We start from the raw sequence: 18,043 nt of genomic DNA, 5'->3' as shown, positions 1-18,043 counted from the left end.
CGTGCCCTGACTTGGCACCAAGGACCCTGGGATAAGCCGACCTGCCAGGGCCAAGGAGAGCCATGTTCAGGGGAGGGGTCTGGAGAACTTCACCAGGTAGTGGCCTTTGAAGGGCGAGTGGGACTTTTGCCAGGCTAAGTGCGGGCATGCCAGGCAGACGGGACTGACTGAGCAAAGGCAGAGCCAGTGAAGGTGTTCGAAGGCCAACAATGGGGCTGCATGTGTGAGAGGAACATTCAGGAGAGAGGCTTGGTGCAAGCTGGTCAGGGACCCTGCTCAGAGGTGGTACCCACAAACCCTGAGACTCTTTTGGGGCAGTGCAGGACCCAGCTCTAGGCTCTCCCTTCCCCTCTCTGGGTGACCCTGCGCTGGCTTTCTGTAAATCCTCCCTGTGGCAGATGGATGAACAGGGCGGGGTGGGGCGCAGTGAGTCAGTGAAGGGGGTTTGAAAGCTGTGATCAGGGCCTGGGAGGCAGACTGGAGCCAACGAGCCAGGCTGCTAGGGCTGCGGGGTGGTTAAGTCAACACAAGGATTAGCCCCGGTGATATTAGTCATGGTCTCTGTTCTCGCCTCCTGGAGCAGGCCATTCTTGCACCCCACCCTCCCAGAGGACAACCACGGTTTCTCTGGCAGGGTCACCGAGAGGCTTGACCGCCTCCCCTGGTTCAATTAGTGACCAACTTGCTGCATGCACTTTGTTGCAAGGCCTCAGCTGTAGTCCCGCGTTTGCCCTTGCTTTTTTCGGAGGTGCAGGGGTCGCTGACCCAGGCCCTGCCGAGCCGGCCCCTGGAGCAGGGCCCCAGGAAGAAATGTTCAAGGAGGATTCATTCTTGAACGGATTCGTTTGACAGGGCCGTTAACGGTCCTCTCTTGCGTCTGCATCTCATCCAGGCGCCTCTCCCCCAGCACCTCTGGCGCCCTCCGAGCCCCTGGAGATTGCCCTTTCTCAGCCGCAGCCCGGGCCGCAGCAGGCGCCCCTCCCCACGGCCAGGCCTCTGTCCGGAGGCGCCCTCCGCTGGGAATCTCACCCTTCCTCTCCCTCTTCGTCGTCCTTGGAGGCCCGAACCCACACCTTCAGGGCTCCTCCCACCGCCCGGCCCGGGCCACCAGGCCGTTAACCTCTGGGGGAATCCGAGCAGCTCTGCACCTCCTCCCGCCCGGGCCGGGGCGTGACTGGTGCTGCGCGCGTGCGCAGAGCCCTGAGCGGGGCCCAGGGAGGGGCCGGTTGCGCCCCCTCTCCCCAGAGAGGGGACAGATAGGGCGGCGGGAGAGGGGTTAAGATAAGGACTTCAAGAGGGAGTTTCTCCTCCCCACGTTGGGACGCTGGCCCTGGGTTCCCGACCCTCTGCGGGCGCGCATCTCGGGCCGTCGCAGGCGGGAGGGTGGGATGGGGCCTCGGGCGGCGCGCGCCGCGGTTCCCACCGGCTACATGCACATCCCTGCCCCACGAGAGCCCCGGGTGGGGACCGGGACGGGCTGGGCTGGGCTGCGTCCGCGGGCCTGACTTCGGGCTCGGCCCGCGGTGCTCCCGGGACGGTCACCGCGAGCAGAGGCCCCGCGGCCTGGGGACCCGGCTGGCGCGGGCGCGGGTGGACCTCCCGGCCGGCAGGGGGCGTGAGGCGGGGATGCTGGCCCCGAGGGGTCCACGGATTTTGAGAACATTAAATTCGACTTCTTTTATGCTTTTCAGTGACCCACGCTGGTAAAACTCAAACAGGGCAGAAGCATTAAAATAACCACCCTCGTCCCACAGCCTTGCCTCGCGAAGGAATCCCGGCCTCCGGTTCGGGAGCATCCTCCCAGGCCTCCTCCAGAACATTCGCTCACACACGGATACTCAGGCTCGCAGACGCATACGGACGCACACGCATATGTACGCCGACACACGTGCACCCAGACTCACAGGAACACGCGGACACGTGGGAACACTGATTACGTAAAGAGGTTGGTCAGAATATTCTGTGGTGTGCGTGTATTTATGCAGACAGAGTTTCTAGGGATGAATCAAGGCGCATTTGATTTTTACGGGTTTTGCTATAAGAAACCCCACCTCCTTTGCCGGCCCTCCTCCTGCCGCCCCATCAAAGGCATGCCGTGTTACCAGTCTGTCTCCCTCGCCGTGGGGCGTGGCGGAACTGAAGTTGCTAGGTGCAGGGTGGCCCGTGTCTAAACACTTCATGGCTGATGACACATTGCCAGGGCTGTTTGGCTGGTGGTGATGGGTTGCCCTGGGGTGTGGAAATGGGGTAGCATCCACCCCTCAAGATCCAGGAAGATGCCCTGGGCGTGAGAGCAAAGCCAAGGAGAGAAGTCTGAGGCCAGCTGCTGGACAGGACCCTTGACCTTCTTGAGGGAGGTGTCTGAGGCCTTTGGGGCTCTCTGGATTTGTGTGGGCCACAAGCATTGACTATCCCCTGAAAATGCAGTTACAACCAACTAAAATAGACACACCCCCCCCCCCCAGAGACCCCTATGGAGAGGGCTCTCCCACGCCGGGGGTTTTCCGTGAACATGTAGGTGACCTGTTACTCTGCCTGGGTTCCACATTACCCCACGATCTGTTGAGTGCTGGGGAGTTCTCTTCAAATTCACTCTCCCCTGATGGGGATGACCCTAACCACAGCAGGGCCGGGGGTTTGACTGGTTGACACTGACTCCCGAGGTGTGTGAGTGTGTGTGTTGGGGCGAGGGGGCTGAGCATCTTCCTGTCTCCCTGCCAGCATTCCCCCTCCTCAGCTTCCTCTGTCTGTGGACCAGCTCCGCGCACCAGCTCTGAAGGTGTTTCCATTGGGTGAAGGCACTTGGTGGCCTTGCACGCTGCACGAGTTCTGAGCTTCAGAATGTGTCACTGCAGGCTGTTGGGTTCAGGAGCCAGTCTCACACAGGTGAATCCCGACAGGACCCACAGACAGATGAGGACGGAGACAGGAGGAGACTGAGTCTGCAGTGTGCCAACCCTGGGCTGCCCCTGTGCTTGGCTGCCACACTGTCTCACCTGGGTCTGGGCTGAGGACCTGGCCCTGGAGACCAAGGACATTCCAGAGCTTTGGTTTGGAATCCTCAGTTCCGTGGACGTGGATGTCCTCGTGGAGTGTGCACGAGCCAGACAGGCCTGGGCTGGAGCTCGTGCCTCTGCTCTCTGCGAGTCTGTTTCCCCATGGTCAGATGGGAGAGTGAGGGCTCCCAGCTTGCAGAAGGGCAGGAACTGGTGCTGTTGACCCGGGGTGGCACTGGCATGATCTGGAGAAGAACCTGGCTTCTGGTTTGGGGTTGGCCCCCACCCGTGAGGCTGGTACCTGTTTTGTCTGTGGACAGGTTATGCTGTGAGATTGTCTTTACCAATAATTTATTTAACACAAGTTCACTGGGATTATAACAATTTCACAAGCCAGTAGCATACAGGATAATGTCTCTTAATAAGGCAATAAAGAAATAAAAAGGGGCTGGCCCTGCGGCCTAGTGGTTAAGTTTGGCACGCTCCACTTCGGCAGTCTGGGTTTGGTTCCTGGGCACAGACCTACACCACTTGTCAGCAGCCACACTGTGGCAGCAGCTCACTCACAAAATAGAGGAAGATTGGCACAGATGTTACCTTAGGGCAAATCTTCCTCAGCAAAAAAAGAAAAAGAAAGAAATTGTATACTCCAAACCAATGATCGACTAATTACACTCTTGTTCCAGGCAAAGGGGAGAGGAAAGAAATAAAGTCCAAATTTACTTGAGGTGTCCCTTTCTCTGAGCTGATTCTTGGACAAGTCAACTTAGAGCTGACATCCAGCTGCCATTGCAAAGTGTAAGTCCCTTGTTGGTAGAGCACGTTGCTGGGGAACAAAGGCTGGTGTTGGTGGGCAAGATCATCTTCACGGGGTGCAGCATGGTTTTCACCATGCTAGCAAGGAGTCACCTTGCCAGGGCAGCAGCGAATGTCCCAGGGTTTTTGGAGAGCTGTTTAGATCAGCGAAAGGTCGCCTTGCCCGCACCGAATGCTCTCAGTAAGTTCTCATGAGCTCTTGGTCTTTAAAGTCCAGCTGTTCCCTGGCCACAGTCGCTCTGCCACGGTTCTTGTGGAGAAGACCCCAGCAGCGCCTGTCACCTGCGCTCCTGCGTGCTTACAGACAACAAATGACGAATGTCAACGACGGCTTCCTGGCACGGCTTCCTCAGCGTGGACAACCTCAGATGGGGCAGCTCCACTCTTGTCCTACATAAGTGGGCTTGAAGTCGCGTCAAACCGAGACACAGCAGCCCCGCGTCCCATGCTGCAGACATCCACACCCGACTGGGGTGGTTTGTGTGCCGCATGCGGTTGGAATTCCTCCCCAGAAACAGGGCAGACTTCTCCAACCGGTTTTTATTTTGTCCTTAAGCCACATATTTGAAAATTGCTTAATCAAAGAGGGTCATGAACTAAATCTCAGGCCTGGCTCTGGGGCCCCAGGAGGGGAGTTCGTGAACGTGGGCATCACTGGGCAGCTGATGGCTCCCTCCGGGTCCCTGTGCACGCCCTGTCTCGGTGGACTGGGTCTCCCACCTGGCCACGGCCATTGATTGAGGGCCTACTATGTGCCAGGCAAGGTCTTGGGTGTTTCCCACAAACGCTCTTGCGCACAACCACCCTGGGAAGGAGGGTGGCTACCCCCACTTTGCAAGTGAGGAAGCTAAAGCTCAGAGATGAAGTGGCTTGCCCTAGTTCACCCAGCGGGTGAGAGGCAGAGCTGGGATGTCAGATGCCAGATCCCACATCCTCTGTCTGTGTCCAGAGGCTGTCTGCCCCTCGGGCAGGACGGGAAGACCAAGACCACAGACATAGTGACCTGTGTCACTGGGAGAGAGCGGAAGAGAGATGAGCCTCTGGCTCAGGCAGACAAATCAGGGAAGCTTCTGGGAGGTGGCCCTCGGCCTTGGCATGAGGGATCTAGAGAGAGATGGGAAGGCATGCAGGATAAGAGATTTGTGAATACAGGGAGGCAGTGGGAGCGATTGTGGGATGTGGCTGGAGGAGCGCACTCAGGCAGATGGGCCAGTGCTGGCCTGGTCTGGGCTCACTGGGACAGACCGGGTGCAGACTGTCCTGGGAGAGAGGCCAGCGTGGGCTGGGCGTGAGGGCCTGCGCCACCATCTTCCTGCGCACAGCGTCACCGGTGAGAAGTCTGTGGCCAGGCTGACTTGTTCTTTTGGAGGTAATTTATTTCCTGTCTCTTCTTGGAGGCTTTCGGGATTTTTCTCTTTGTTTGGGTGCTCAGAAATTTCTCTACGGTGTTCCTAGAGGGTGATGTCTGGCTTTTTTGTTGTTATTGTTTCATTTTGTGTTCACTTTTTAATTAAAGTGTGACGCATATAAAACACACACATCTTAAGCATACGGCTCGAGGAGCTTTTACGTTTGTCTCCACTCACGTAACCACCACCTCAGTGCAGATGCAGACCACTGCTTCCAGGCCCCCTTCCATCCCCGGAGGAAACGATTAGTTTTGCCTGTTTTTGGACTGCCTGTGAATGGGAACATACAGTTGGGTACTTTTTCATACTTTTTAAAAATAATCTTTTAGAATTTGAGAACAGCTTTAGATTTACACAGTTACTGGGAAGATAATACGGAGAGTTCTTGCATACTGAGTGCCCGTTTCCCCTTTTATTAACATCTTAGTGCGGTAGATCTGTGAAAAGTGATAAACACTGAGACACTGTTACTAACTAGACTCCATTCTTTATTTGGATTTCCTCAGTTTTCCCCTGATGTCCTTTTTCTGTCCCAAGATCCCGTCCAGGCCTCCACAGGACGTTCAGTCGTCATAGCTTCTCAGGCTCCTGTGGGCTGTGACAGTTGCTCTGACTTGCCTTGTTTGTGATGATCTTGGCGGTTTTTCAGAGGACTGGCTGGGTATTTTGTATAATATTTCTCAACTGGGATTTGTCTGATGTTTTTCTCCTGATTAGTCGAGTTACGGGTTTTGGGGAGGACTGCCACAGAGGCCGTTCTTAGAACATTGTACTGTGGGGGACTGGCATTGGCCACCCCAAGATATGTCTCTTTGGCACAAGGATTATTTGGGGCTGGTTACTTTTAATAAACTGCAGACAGGAAGGAGGCTCTGAGGAGTGGAACTTGCTTGCCCTTTGTTAGGAGACATTTACATTGTAAAGGAAATCTCCATCTGTAAAGATGTCTCCCTCTCTGTACCAGGAAGAAGGGGGGATGACCTTATCTTTAGAAACTCTTAATCAGTGCCAAAGGCAAGGACTTAAATCTGTGTTTGTTTATTGTACTTGTCTGGTAACCTCCTGTAACTGACTCCCCCCACCCCCAACATCCTCCTTTGTCTTTAGCTGGATATGATATTTAAGATGGGGGCTTCAGCCATTTTGGCAAGTTGTTCAGCTTGCCTGAGCCTCTCCCATGTATACATGTTATAAAGCTTTTTAAAATTTTCTCCTGTTATTCTGTCTCATGTGAATTTAATTCATTCTCCGGCCAGACGAACCCAGAGAGGGTAGAGGAAATGTCTTCCTCCCGTACAGTACCAAGGGTATGTCCTGTCGACATGACTGTCCTTGTTGACATTGACCTTGACCACCAGGTTGAGGTGTGTTGGTCAGGTTTCTCCGCTGGAAAGTGGACCCCCCGCCCCTGAGTCCTCTTTGGAAGGAGTCACTGTGCAGCCCCCACTGAGGAGTGGGGGGCTGGGCAGCCCCCGAGGGATGGGCCTCTGCACAAAGGGTGTGGAATTCTTCTGCTGGGAGGTTTCTCTCTTCTCCTCCCTGTAGTTATTTACTCATTTATTTATATCAGCGTGGACTCGTGGATATCTATTTTATACTTTGGACTATAATCTGGTGCTACTTTGTTTGTTTGGTTGCTCAAATTGTTCTGGCCATTGGGAGCTCTTTCCGTTGGCCCTTGTGTCCTTTGACATACCCGTGTGTGTGTGTGTGTGTGTGTGTGTGTGTGTCTATCTGTGTGTGTGTGTGTCTGTGTCTGTGTGTATATGTACTGAGGACTTCCTTACTTTCTGGGGCTACGAGATCCTCCAGGCTCCCTTTGTGTATTCCCTGCCCCAGTCCTAGAATCTGCCATTTCTCCAAGGAGCCCTGGTTCTGTCACTGACTAATTGCCCCAGAAACTCAAGGATGGGTTTGGAAGCATTTAACTATTTTTCCAAATTGTTTTTGCCCTTTGGTTATTTTAAGGAGATGCCATCACCAGCCTCCCTGACCACAGCAAGCCTCACCACGAGAGGCCTTGTTGTTAATGCTAAGGTCTCTCCAGGAGGAGCTTAGGCCTCTTATCGTAACCTGAAGTGTACGCGGAAGCGTGTTTTCCAACTGAGCCTGCGCAAGAGGATACCCACCTCTCCCTTTTGAATATTCATCCCCCATCCCAAATAAATGTCCCTGCTTCCCGTTGTCTGGGGACGCCATGACTCTGGAGATGATAGACAACTACTTCTGGCGGAGAGTCTGATTTAACTCGCTAGGAGGGACCCCCTTCGGTTTTGGTAACAGTTCCTTTTACTGGAGAAGGGCTTTCTCCAGGGAGAAATCCAGATTGCATGTGACCACAGCTACTGGATGTGCCTGCTTTCAGGTGCTCTCAGGGGACAAAGCAAGGAGTTAGATGTGTGTCTGCTAACCCCTGTGTGTACACATCTGCAACTGTTGATGATGAGGATCAAGGCTGCCCCAGGGAGAAGCCCAAGGTGACCTGCCCTACATACTGATCTATATCATCCTCCGGAAACACAGGATGTCCTGACCTGATCCGATCTGATCCTTATCTAAAGTTATAGGACCCCCCCGATAACTGGACCCCACCTACACTGACACCATTTTAATGACTTTTTTACATGATCTTTCCTTTGTCTTGTAAAGAAATAACTCACATACCTGTGCCTTATAAATTTAGCTTTAACCGTCAACACATTGCAGCTCTTACTGCCCATGGGTCCTGTCCCCATGCTACCCCATGCTGTGCTCTGAATAAAACAACACTAGTGCCAGACCTTGAGAGTCCAAGAAAGCTTTCTTTCTGCTCCTCGGCTCACTGAGCCCGCGTCGTTTCTACATGTAACTCTTTGTATCTATATCAAGGCAAACATAAGTTTATATTGATCTCTTCCACTCGAATCCATTACCACAGGGAACATTGTAGCCTCTTCCCCTTGCTTATCTGTAATCTCCCTCTGCAACAGTCGGAAACCTGCCTTCCACCATCTGCTACTTGTTTACCCACTTCTTCAATTGCGGCACACGCGCAGTGGTTACAGAATTGTGAACTCGTGCTCCTGCGGGAAACAACCTTATCAACTAGAGTAAGTCCTTTTGCCTTTGGTCCTGTAGCCTCTACTCATTTCCAAAGTTACTTAGGTCAGCGCCTCATTCTCCCCTGCTCCTCAGTGAGGTTGTTTCCTACGTTTCTAACACAATTAGATTCTTTTCTCACTTTCTGCATTCAACCCTAGGATCCTTTTTTTTTTTTTTTTTTTTTTTTGAGGAAGATCAGCCCTGAGCTAACATCTGCTGCCAATCCTCCTGTTTGTTTTTGCTGAGGAAGACTGGCCCTGAGCTAACATCCCTGCCCATCTTCCTCCACTTTATATGTGGGACGCCTACCACAGCATGGCTTGACAAGCAGTGTGCAGGTCTGCACCTGGGATCTGAACCGGCGAACCCTGGGCTGCCAAAGTGGAACATGCGAACTTAACCACTGGGCCACCAGGCTGGCCCTGCTAGGATCCTTGACTCCTAAATGCTTTTTAAAAGTTTTCCATACATTAAGGGTCGCTCTTTATGACATCAAGTTCCATAAGTTTTGACAAATGCTTGTGTCTTATATTCATGATTATAGTCTCATACACAATAATTTCACCTCCTTAAAAATTCCCTTCTGCTTCCCCACCCCCAGCACCCCTGGCAACACTGTTCTCTTTATAGTCTTGATAGCTTTGCCTTTTCCAAAATGTTACACAATTGGAATCTTACCATACATAGCATTTTCAGTCTGGCTTCCTTCACTTAGTTGTATGCATTTAAGATTCGTCCATGTCTTTCATGGCTTGTTAGCTCATTTCTTTGTATCTCTGAATACCATTCCATTGAATGGCTGTAGCACAGTTTATCCATTCACCAATTGAAGGCCATCTTGGTTGCTTCCAGTTTTAGGTAATCATAAATAAAGCTGCTGTAAACATTCCCATGCAGGTTCTTGTGTATACGTAAGTTTTATAATCAGTTAGGTAAACACCTAGGAGTGCAAGTATTGGATTGTATGTTAAGGCTATGTTTAGTTTTTTAAAGAAACTGTTGAACTGTCTTCCAAAGTGACTGTAGCATTTTGCATTCCCACCAGCAACGAATGAGAGTTCCTGTTGCTCCACATCCTTGTCAGCACTTGGTGTTGTCAGTGTTTTGGATTTTAGCCATTCTGATAGGCATGTAGTGCTATCTCATTATTGTTCTAAGTTGCATTTCCCTGAGGACAAATGATGTTGAGCATCTTTCCTATCCTTCTTTGTCATCGGTATGTCTTCCATGGTGATGTGTCTGTTCAGATCTTTGGCCTATTTGTTAATTGGGTTATTTGTTTTGTTACTGTTGACTTTTAAGAATTGTTTATATATTTTGGATACAAATCCTTTAACAGATATGTGTTTTGCAGATGTTTTCTCCAAGTCTGTGGCTTTGTCACTGACTAATTGCCCCGAGGAACTCAAGAGTGGGTTTGGAAGAATTTCCAAATTTTTTTTTTTAAACAAAGATACTTTAAAAAAAAAAAATTGGCACCTGAGCTAACAACTGTTGCCAATCTTCTTTTTTTTTCTTCTCCTTCTCCCCAAAGCCCCCCAGTACATAGTTTTATATTCTAGTTGTGAGTGCCCCTACTTGTGCTATGTGGGATGCCACCTCAGCATGGCTTCATGAGCAGTGCCACGTCCGCGCCCAGGATCCGAACCAGCAAAACCCTGGGCCACCGAAGCAGAGCACGTGAACTTAACCACTCAGCCACGGGGCGGCCCCTTTTCCTTTTGTTATGTTAAGGAGACACAATCACCAATCTCCCTGAACCAGACCACACCTCACCATGAGAGCTCCGCCTATGACCTTTGCTTATTCTTAATGCTAAGACCTCTCCAGGAGGAGCTCAGGCCTTCTTCCCCTACCCTGCAGTGTATGTGGAAGCCAGTTTTTCAGCTGAGCCTGTGCAAGCAAATACCCTCCTCTCCCTTTTGAATATTCATTCCCCACCTGAAATAAAATGTCCCTGCCTCCCTTTGTTTGGGGACGCCGTGACTTGGGAAATGATTCCGCATCTTCTCCTATTTGCTGCATACACTTCACTTTGTGAGACGACTGCTTCTGGTGGACGGTCTGATTGAACTCAGCAGGAGGGAACCCACTTTGGTTTCGGTAACAGTTTGTCTTTTCATTCTTTTAACAGTGTCTTTTACAGGGCAAAAGTTTTAAATAATAAAGTTGAAACTATGGTTTTTTCTCTTTCATGGATTGTACTGTTGGTATTGTATTTAAAAACTCATCACCAAATTCAAGGTCATGAAGATTTTTCTCCTATGTTTTCTTCAAGAAGTTTTATCATTTTGCATTTTACGTCTATGATCCTTTTTTTCTTTTTTTGAGGAAGATTAGCCCTGAGCTAACATCTACCGCCAATCCTCCTCTTTTTGCTGAGGAAGACTGGCCCTGAGCTAACACCCATGCCCATCTTCCTCTACTTTATACGTGGGACGTCTGCCACAGCATCGCTTGCCAAGCGGTATGCAGGTCCACACTTGAGATCCAAATCGGCGAACCCCCGGCCACTGAAGCAGAACGTGCAAACTTAACCGCTGTGCCACTGGGCTGGCCCTATGACCCATTTGAGTGAGTGTTTGTGTCAGGTCTGTGTCTAGCTCATTTATTCTTTTGCATGTGGGCATCCTGCGGTACCAGCACCGTCTGCTGAAGCCACTCTCCGTTCTCCACTGAATTGCCTTTGCTCTGCTGGCAAAGACCTGTTGACTCTAGCTGTGTGGGTCTATTTCTGGGCTTTCTATTCTGTTCCATTGATCTGTGCATCTGTTTTTTCACTCATGATGCATTGTCTTAAAATCTAGTAACATGAAGCCCCCAACTTTGTAGCTCTTTGGTATTGTGGTGCGTGGGCTCTGGATTGGCTCGTTCGCGTCTGGAAGGCACTCTCCCACGCTAGCCATTTACCATCTCTAGGAACTGGTTAGCCCTGGGCGGGGCAGTCTCTTTGTGGTCACCAAGGCCCCGAGACGTCATAGCGTCAGAATTGCATAAAATAAAAAGGCACGTTGAATACAATTGGTCCTCTGCTGCCTTGACATCATGTTAAGGCATCTTTGAGGTGACGTTAGAGAGCAGGGCCTGTTTCCATGAACAGCATCGAAAACATTTTTCAGAGACTAGAAAGGAGGGACACCAGTGGAAATGTTAGGAGTGCTTCTAGGCTGGCCCGTGACTCAATTTCTCATTATATGGCATTACCCAAGAAAACAGATCTGAAATTTCCAGTCTCCAATAACAATATCTCAGACTTGTAGAGTGTGTCGAAAGTATAAGATAGCGGAGGGGTCCCCCGCTCAGAGGCAGGTGCCCCTGGGGGAGAGCAATAGCTCCATTAGTTTTCAGCCTGGCACAGACAGTAGTAACTTCCATCAGATTCCCTTAGGCTTGGGGGTGTGGGTGTGTACGTCTCAGCAGAGAGCAAAGAGCGTGCCAGGATCATGACCAAACAGGCAGTGAGCTCAAAAACGTAATAGATCCCTGCTCTCAAGGGAAGAAAAGCAATCCATGTCCACGTCCACTTCGTGCCTCGGCAGAGGCCGTCCATGGGTGTTACTGGGGCCGGGGTGAAGCTGTCTCTGGTGCAGGAAGAGATGTCATCTCTGGCAATGAGCTCCCAAGCCAGGGTGATGTCATCTGGGATGTGGGCCTGGGGTACACTTTCCAAGAGGGTCCCCACTCAGGCCAATGTGGGTCTGGTTCTTGTGACTGGTGTTGTGACGAGGCTGAGCTGGGACTCCAACTTGAGCCTACAGGCGGGCCTTCCAATCAGGCCAATTACTCTGGGCCCTTCGCCTCAGTTGTTGGTTTCGTTGGTGGGAAAGTGGCAAGGTCGTTGGGTTGTGAGCCTCGTCTTAGCCAAACTTGATGCCTGTTTGAAACGATGGCTCCCTTGGAGGGTTCAGCCTCTGATTACAAACCAATGAAAGCTCCCAGGCCAACAGTAATGAGCCCCGTAGTCAACAGAATGGTGTGTGCCACTCTTGACGGGCTTTATGTTTCCTGTGTGTGTGTGTGTGTGTGTGTAAGTAAGTTTAGGCTCAAGTGGGTCCCCATCAGATGAGCAACTGCCTGGCCCGTGGGCCCAGCTACCGTTAATGTGTCCCAGGAGAATATGTGCCCTCACTCTGGCCTCCAGCCCTTATGGGATGAGAGCGAGATAGAAACTTTATAAGGGTGAGGGAGCTGTTATTAAAGCCCTCATAAGTAACGAGAAGGGGCAGATCCCCCATCCTCGGTGGTCCAGAGCCTCCACGGGCGGGAGGGGAGGTTGCCGAAGCCTCTACAGTGAGGGAGTCTCAGGCATTGATGGGAGGGCCTGTTGGGTTTAATTTGGACAGATTCTAGAGGCTTTTTTTTTTTTTTTTTGAGGAGGATCAGCCCTGAGCTAACATCTGCTGCCAATCCTCCTCTTTTTGCCGAGGAAGACTGGCCCTGAGCTAACATCTGTGCCCATCTTCCTCTACTTTATATGTGGGCACCTGCCACAGCATGGCTTGCTGAGTGGTGCCATGTCTGAACCCAGGATCTGAACCGGTGAGCCCTGGGCCGCTGAAGCAGAACGTGCGCACTTAACCACTGCGCCACCGGGCCGGCCCCAGATTCTAGAGGCTTTTAAGATGGGCTGATTTGTAAGTGGCAGCTTCAGTGAGGTTAAGTAAAATTTGTAAATGAGGAATATGGCGCCAGTAGAACCCAAAAAGGACTAAAAGATGTTGGACTTGTATATCCTTAATGAGCGTGTGAGATAAATCTCCTTGCAGGAGGATGTCATCAGCGCAGTGCCATCCCCGTGCTCCTGGAGGACGGCGGCTGCAGTGAAGATCCCATCTGCAGAGATGGCGTGTGAGGGCGTAGCTGTCGTGGTGCCCCACGGGCAGCCTGGCTGAGCTGTGTGTGTCCCTTCGGAGGTAAAGGCAAGCTTCAGCTGAGAACCTGTTGAAACAGGCACTAAATGGAATGTATTCGCCAAATCTATAAGAGCAAAATGTGTACTGGGGTGGAGGCTGGGTGGAGGTAGTGATCGCAACAGCATTGGATGCTGGGCGTGGGGGTCTGAGTGGATCGGACGACAGCATTACTGTTGCAGTGGGTCCACCAGGAGGCGCCGTAGGGATAACCACCGCTTTATTAGTCGGGTTTCATGTAAGTGTTACTCCCCGGAGGCCCTGTTTCACTTACATTGGGCCATATTCTTTTTTTTTTTTTTTGAGGAGGATTAGCCCTGGGCTGACTACTGCCAGTCCTCCTCTTTTTGCTGAGGAAGACTGGCCCTGAGCTAACATCCATGCCCATCTTCCTCTACTTTATATGTGGGACGCCTACCACAGCATGGTGTGCCAAGCGGTGCCATGTCTGCACCTGGGATCCCAACCAGTGAACCCCGGGCCACTGAGAAGCGGAACGTGCGAACTTAACCGCTGCACCACAGGGCCGGCCCCTTATATTAACTATTTTAACTGGGGGTCCAGTTAATCAAGCCAGTTTGTCAATGCCAAAAACTTACTTTAATTTTAATTTATTATTCTTTGTGTTAGCGCATCTTTGCCTGATGTGGGATATTTTTGGACAAAGAGTACTATGACTATGGGAAATTAGGCAAGGCTGTGGTTCGAGTGAGGTCTGTCTGTTTTCCCTCTGTTTTATATTTAGTGACTTCCCAAGGTGATAGGGACTACGATGTTTACGTCTAGTGGGATCCCCAGCTGTGACTCTCCTTTGAGCCCCAGTGTTGATTAAGGCCGTGAAGTTTGTCAATGGGTGCATCTTAGCAAATAATTTAGCACCTACGTGCACCCAAGCCAACTGGCACATTTAAAAATCTTTTTGTTATATAAATTATTTTTGTATATAGATAAATTCTGTTGTATATTTGTTATGTATGATTATTATACATATAATTTGTTATGTTGATTTTTAGCATATAAACTTTGGATTTCCAATTGGGTCAAATTATGGACCTTTGTTTTAATATATGTAAAATTTATTTATTGTATATTTTGTAGCTGTATTAAAAATATTGAAAAATGGATAACATATTTATTCGCCTTTTGCTTTCTTCCCCTGTATCTAGGGGGAGTTTTCCTCCCCCCCTTTTTCTTGCTTCAGGCTTTTAGCTCCCATCTTGGGCTGATAGGGAAAAGGGAGCAGGGAGACGGGGCCCAGTGCCTGCCTCTAGGCAGCAGCCGAGACCTGGGATGGCCCCTTCTTCCTGTGTCTCCCTCCTCCTCGTTCCCTTCTTTCCCCTCCCCATTCTCACCCTCCTCCTCCCACCTCCCCCTTCTTCTTCTCCTCTTCTCCCTTCTTTCCCCCTTTCTTCTCCTTCCCCAAGATCTGCAAGGATGTGACCCCTCCTACCCTACTGGGTCAGGGGAAGAATCCAGAAGGCAGCAAGGCAAACACACAACAGTTTCAACCCTTGCCACAGCACCTCAGGGTGCCACAGCCTCTGAGGTGGCGGCCCCCACCCCGACTCATGTGGGGTTCACGGCTCACGGGCTCCTCTGAGGAGCACTCCCTCGGCTCCCTGGGGCAGGCCGAAAGGTAGAGAACGTGGCATCTCGGTGTGCCTGGGACACGGTCAGCGCTGCCTGGTCCGGCCCGGCCACCACACTTGGAGGGAAGTCACACCCGTCTTCCTTTGGAGGTGCCTTTCCTAAACATGGCTAGTCCACCAAGAAAAACAGATGCCCGAGCACGTCCTCCCGGGATCCAGGCGAGTGACGGCTCAGACCAGCACTCGAGGAGGCCTCGGCTTTGGAGTTCTAAATGGGGATCCACAGCCGCACCCGGCAAACGCACCAGCAGCCATCACGCCAAGGGCAAGCGGTGCCAGCAGGCAGCGGCACCCTCCCGGTCTGCCACTGGCGTCTGGTGGAACCAGTCAGTGAGGCGAGAGCCGTCCAGTGGCTTATCTTTCTAGTTTGATGCCAAACCACCTGCTTGCTGTACTGAGGGTTTTAAAACGTAGGTTTTATTATTATTCAGGTATGGTGAGGCCAAGCGATCAGGAGACAACTGCCATTGGCCAGATGGCTTGTTCTGTATGGTTCTTAGGAGGCAGGGCACAGCACGCCCAGCAGGGCCACGTGGGGCAGCACCAGGTCAGCCAGGGGCAGAGGGAGTGAGGGGAGGCTCTGCAGGAGCTGTGGTCCCACGGGGGAGGAGCTGTGAGTCAGGGGAAGCAGGCTTACGATTGGCTGGTTGGAACAAGTTCATTCCAGCTACCTGTCGAGTTGGCAGGTACCCAGCCCTGGGCTGACCTGGGCAGGGGAATGTGGGCCCTGAGTGGGAGAGCTGTTGGAGAAGGCAGTGGCAGAGGCAGATGTGGCCTCGGGATTGGTGAGTTTGCATGTGAAAGGTGTGCTCCCAGGCTAGGCATTTACTGTCCCTATGAAATGGCCAGCACCGGGAGGGACAGGCTCTGCAGGGTCAGCGACACCGAAAGACGTCACAGCCTCAGAAATATGGAAAATAAAAAGGCACGAGTAACACGCCGTCTGGGTGTGTGTATCGGTCCCTCCTGTTGGATTGCTCTACGTCATTCCAGCGTGCGGATCCAGCACGAGGTGTCTGCCTGGTCTCCCGTGGCTGGAGCTGGGGGTGTCTCCAGCATTAGGCTCTGGGCAATGACGCTGCCTCGGATCCTCCTGCGCATGTCTTTGGTGGATATATATATTTTCATTTCTTTGGGCTGAAGTGTGAAATTTCTGGATGGTAAGGCCGATGTATGTGGAGCTTCAGGAGATATTGCCGTAGGGTTTTCCAAAGTGGTCGAAGCAAGTTTTAATCTTGTTGACACATTTGAGCCTGGTCTGAAGACTCGTGTCTTTCTTCTGGTCTGGGGAACCCTCATTTATTACTTGTTTAACGTGACTCATTCCTTCTTCCATTTAGCAAGTCATTATGGAGGGCATCTCCTGGTCTAGCCGTTAGGGTTACCAGGGGTGAACCCAGAAGAACAACACACGCTCGGCGGGGGGACAGACAAGCAAGTAAATAAATATAGGCTACAAAAGTTTATTTCAGATAGGGATAATCATACTCACATATAATTATATTATAATTATAGTGTCAGCGAGAGATGACTTCTGTGAAGAAAACAAGGTGGCGTAGAGATAAATGTCACCTCTCCTCCATTTTCTCTATTCTAGAAATCTTGTTAGACGGATGCTGGGACTCTGCACCTCCTTCCAAGTCGAGTTTCTTTCATGTGCTTCCATCCCAGTCGAGGGCTGGTGTTTTTTTTGAGGAAGATTAGTCCTGAGCTAACTGCTGCCAATCCTCCTCTTTTTGCTGAGGAAGACTGGCCCTGAGCCAACATCTATGCCCATCTTCCTCTACTTTATACGTGGCATGCCTACCACAGCATGGCTTGCCAAGCGGTGCCATATCGGCACCCAGGATCTGAACCGCCGAACCCTGGGCCACCGAAGCGGAACGTGTGCACTTAACTGCTGTGCCACCGGGCCGGCCCCATGAAGGTTGTTTTTTAACAAGCAGTTTATAAACGTCCATCTCTGGTTTGCTTATTTGTTTATTTTAATGGATGAAATAGCCTTTGGAGTCCCTTGGGAGATGTCACTCTCATTCCTCAGTCTGCTTCTGCCTTCTCCAATGGCTGTTTTGCCAGGTGGGAAGTCCTACTCTTTCCTGGGGTGGGCGCCCGACTTTGGTGGAGTCATTGCCCTCCGATGCTGGCCGACGCTGGGTCACGGGCTGTCAGGCAGCTGGCTCCAGGGCGGGCTGGGAAGGGCTGGATGGAATGCATTCTGGCCTGTTTTCTGCAAACATGGGGCAAAGAGGACTTTCTGCTGGGGAAGCAAACACAGTTAGGACTTGTGGGCGCAGGTGCTCCCTGCTCCTCACAGACACCAGAGCCCTCTGACCAAGGGCCCTCCTGAGAGTCAGGGAACCCCACCAGGGCTGGCGCCCAGCCCAGCGAAGTTGGGCCTGGAAGGTGTGCGGGAGCCCCTGTCAGCTTCCTCGGCTTCCATCCACCAGAGTCCCTGTTTTCCAGTTCTGTTAGGAATTTAACGACAGCAACTACACATATATATGTGTTTAAAAAAATACTTCCTTTTAAAAATAAACTTTATTCTTTATTTATTCATTTGCTCAGGAAGATTGGCCCTGAGCTAACATTTGTGCCCATCTTCCTCTATTTTATGTGGGATGCTTGATGAGCGGTGCCAGGTCTGCATCCAGGATCCAAACCCCCGAACTGGGGCCATCAAAGTGGAGCGGGCCGAACTTAACCACTACGCCACCACGCTGGCCCCAAAATAAACTTTATTTTTAACAACAGTTTTAAATTTACAGAAAAATTGTGAAAATAGTATTCATAGTTCATATAGCTTCCACATTCAGTTTTAATATCTTATAACAGTATGGTGCATTTGTTACAAGAATGAACCAATATTAATACACTATTACTAATTCAGGTCTATACTTTATTCAGACTCCCTTAGTTTTTACCTAATGCCCTGTTTCTAGTCGGGATCCCACCCAGGACACCACGTTACAGACGAGGATGTCTTCTCTTCCGTTTCTAGGACTGGGGACGTGGTGGGCCTGTGCCGTGTGCTGGAAGCAAGCTCCCCATCTTGGAGCTGAGTTTCTATGGTCCAAGCAGACAATTTTCTCATCTGTAAAATGAAAGCATTGTGCTGGTTTCAACTGGCAGAGCCCTGGGGTAGGTGTCTGGGTGGAGGGAGTGGCAGGGACAGTGGTGTCCCG

At 51.1% G+C, this 18,043-nt stretch overlaps 1 long non-coding RNA gene across 6 annotated transcripts; it reads left to right on the top strand.

Moving 5' to 3' along the window:
* Positions 1–1,389: 1,389 nt before the first annotated feature.
* LOC106839662 (uncharacterized) lies at positions 1,390–14,343 on the top strand. 6 transcript variants are annotated; one of them, XR_011504791.1, is made up of 6 exons: positions 1,390–1,945; positions 2,722–2,886; positions 3,683–3,794; positions 4,025–10,876; positions 13,069–13,215; positions 13,636–14,343. It is a non-coding gene; the product is annotated as an uncharacterized lncRNA (long non-coding RNA). The 6 variants fall into 6 exon arrangements; XR_011504789.1 differs by having other exon boundaries at positions 13,522–14,343; XR_011504788.1 differs by having other exon boundaries at positions 13,519–14,343.
* Positions 14,344–18,043: the final 3,700 nt, after the last annotated feature.

This window comes from Equus asinus, chromosome 7 (assembly GCF_041296235.1).
Source record: "Equus asinus isolate D_3611 breed Donkey chromosome 7, EquAss-T2T_v2, whole genome shotgun sequence".
NCBI classification, from domain to species: Eukaryota; Metazoa; Chordata; class Mammalia; order Perissodactyla; family Equidae; genus Equus; species Equus asinus.
The sequence above is the reverse complement of the archived record's forward strand: the minus strand, read 5'-3'. Positions and strand labels throughout refer to the sequence as shown.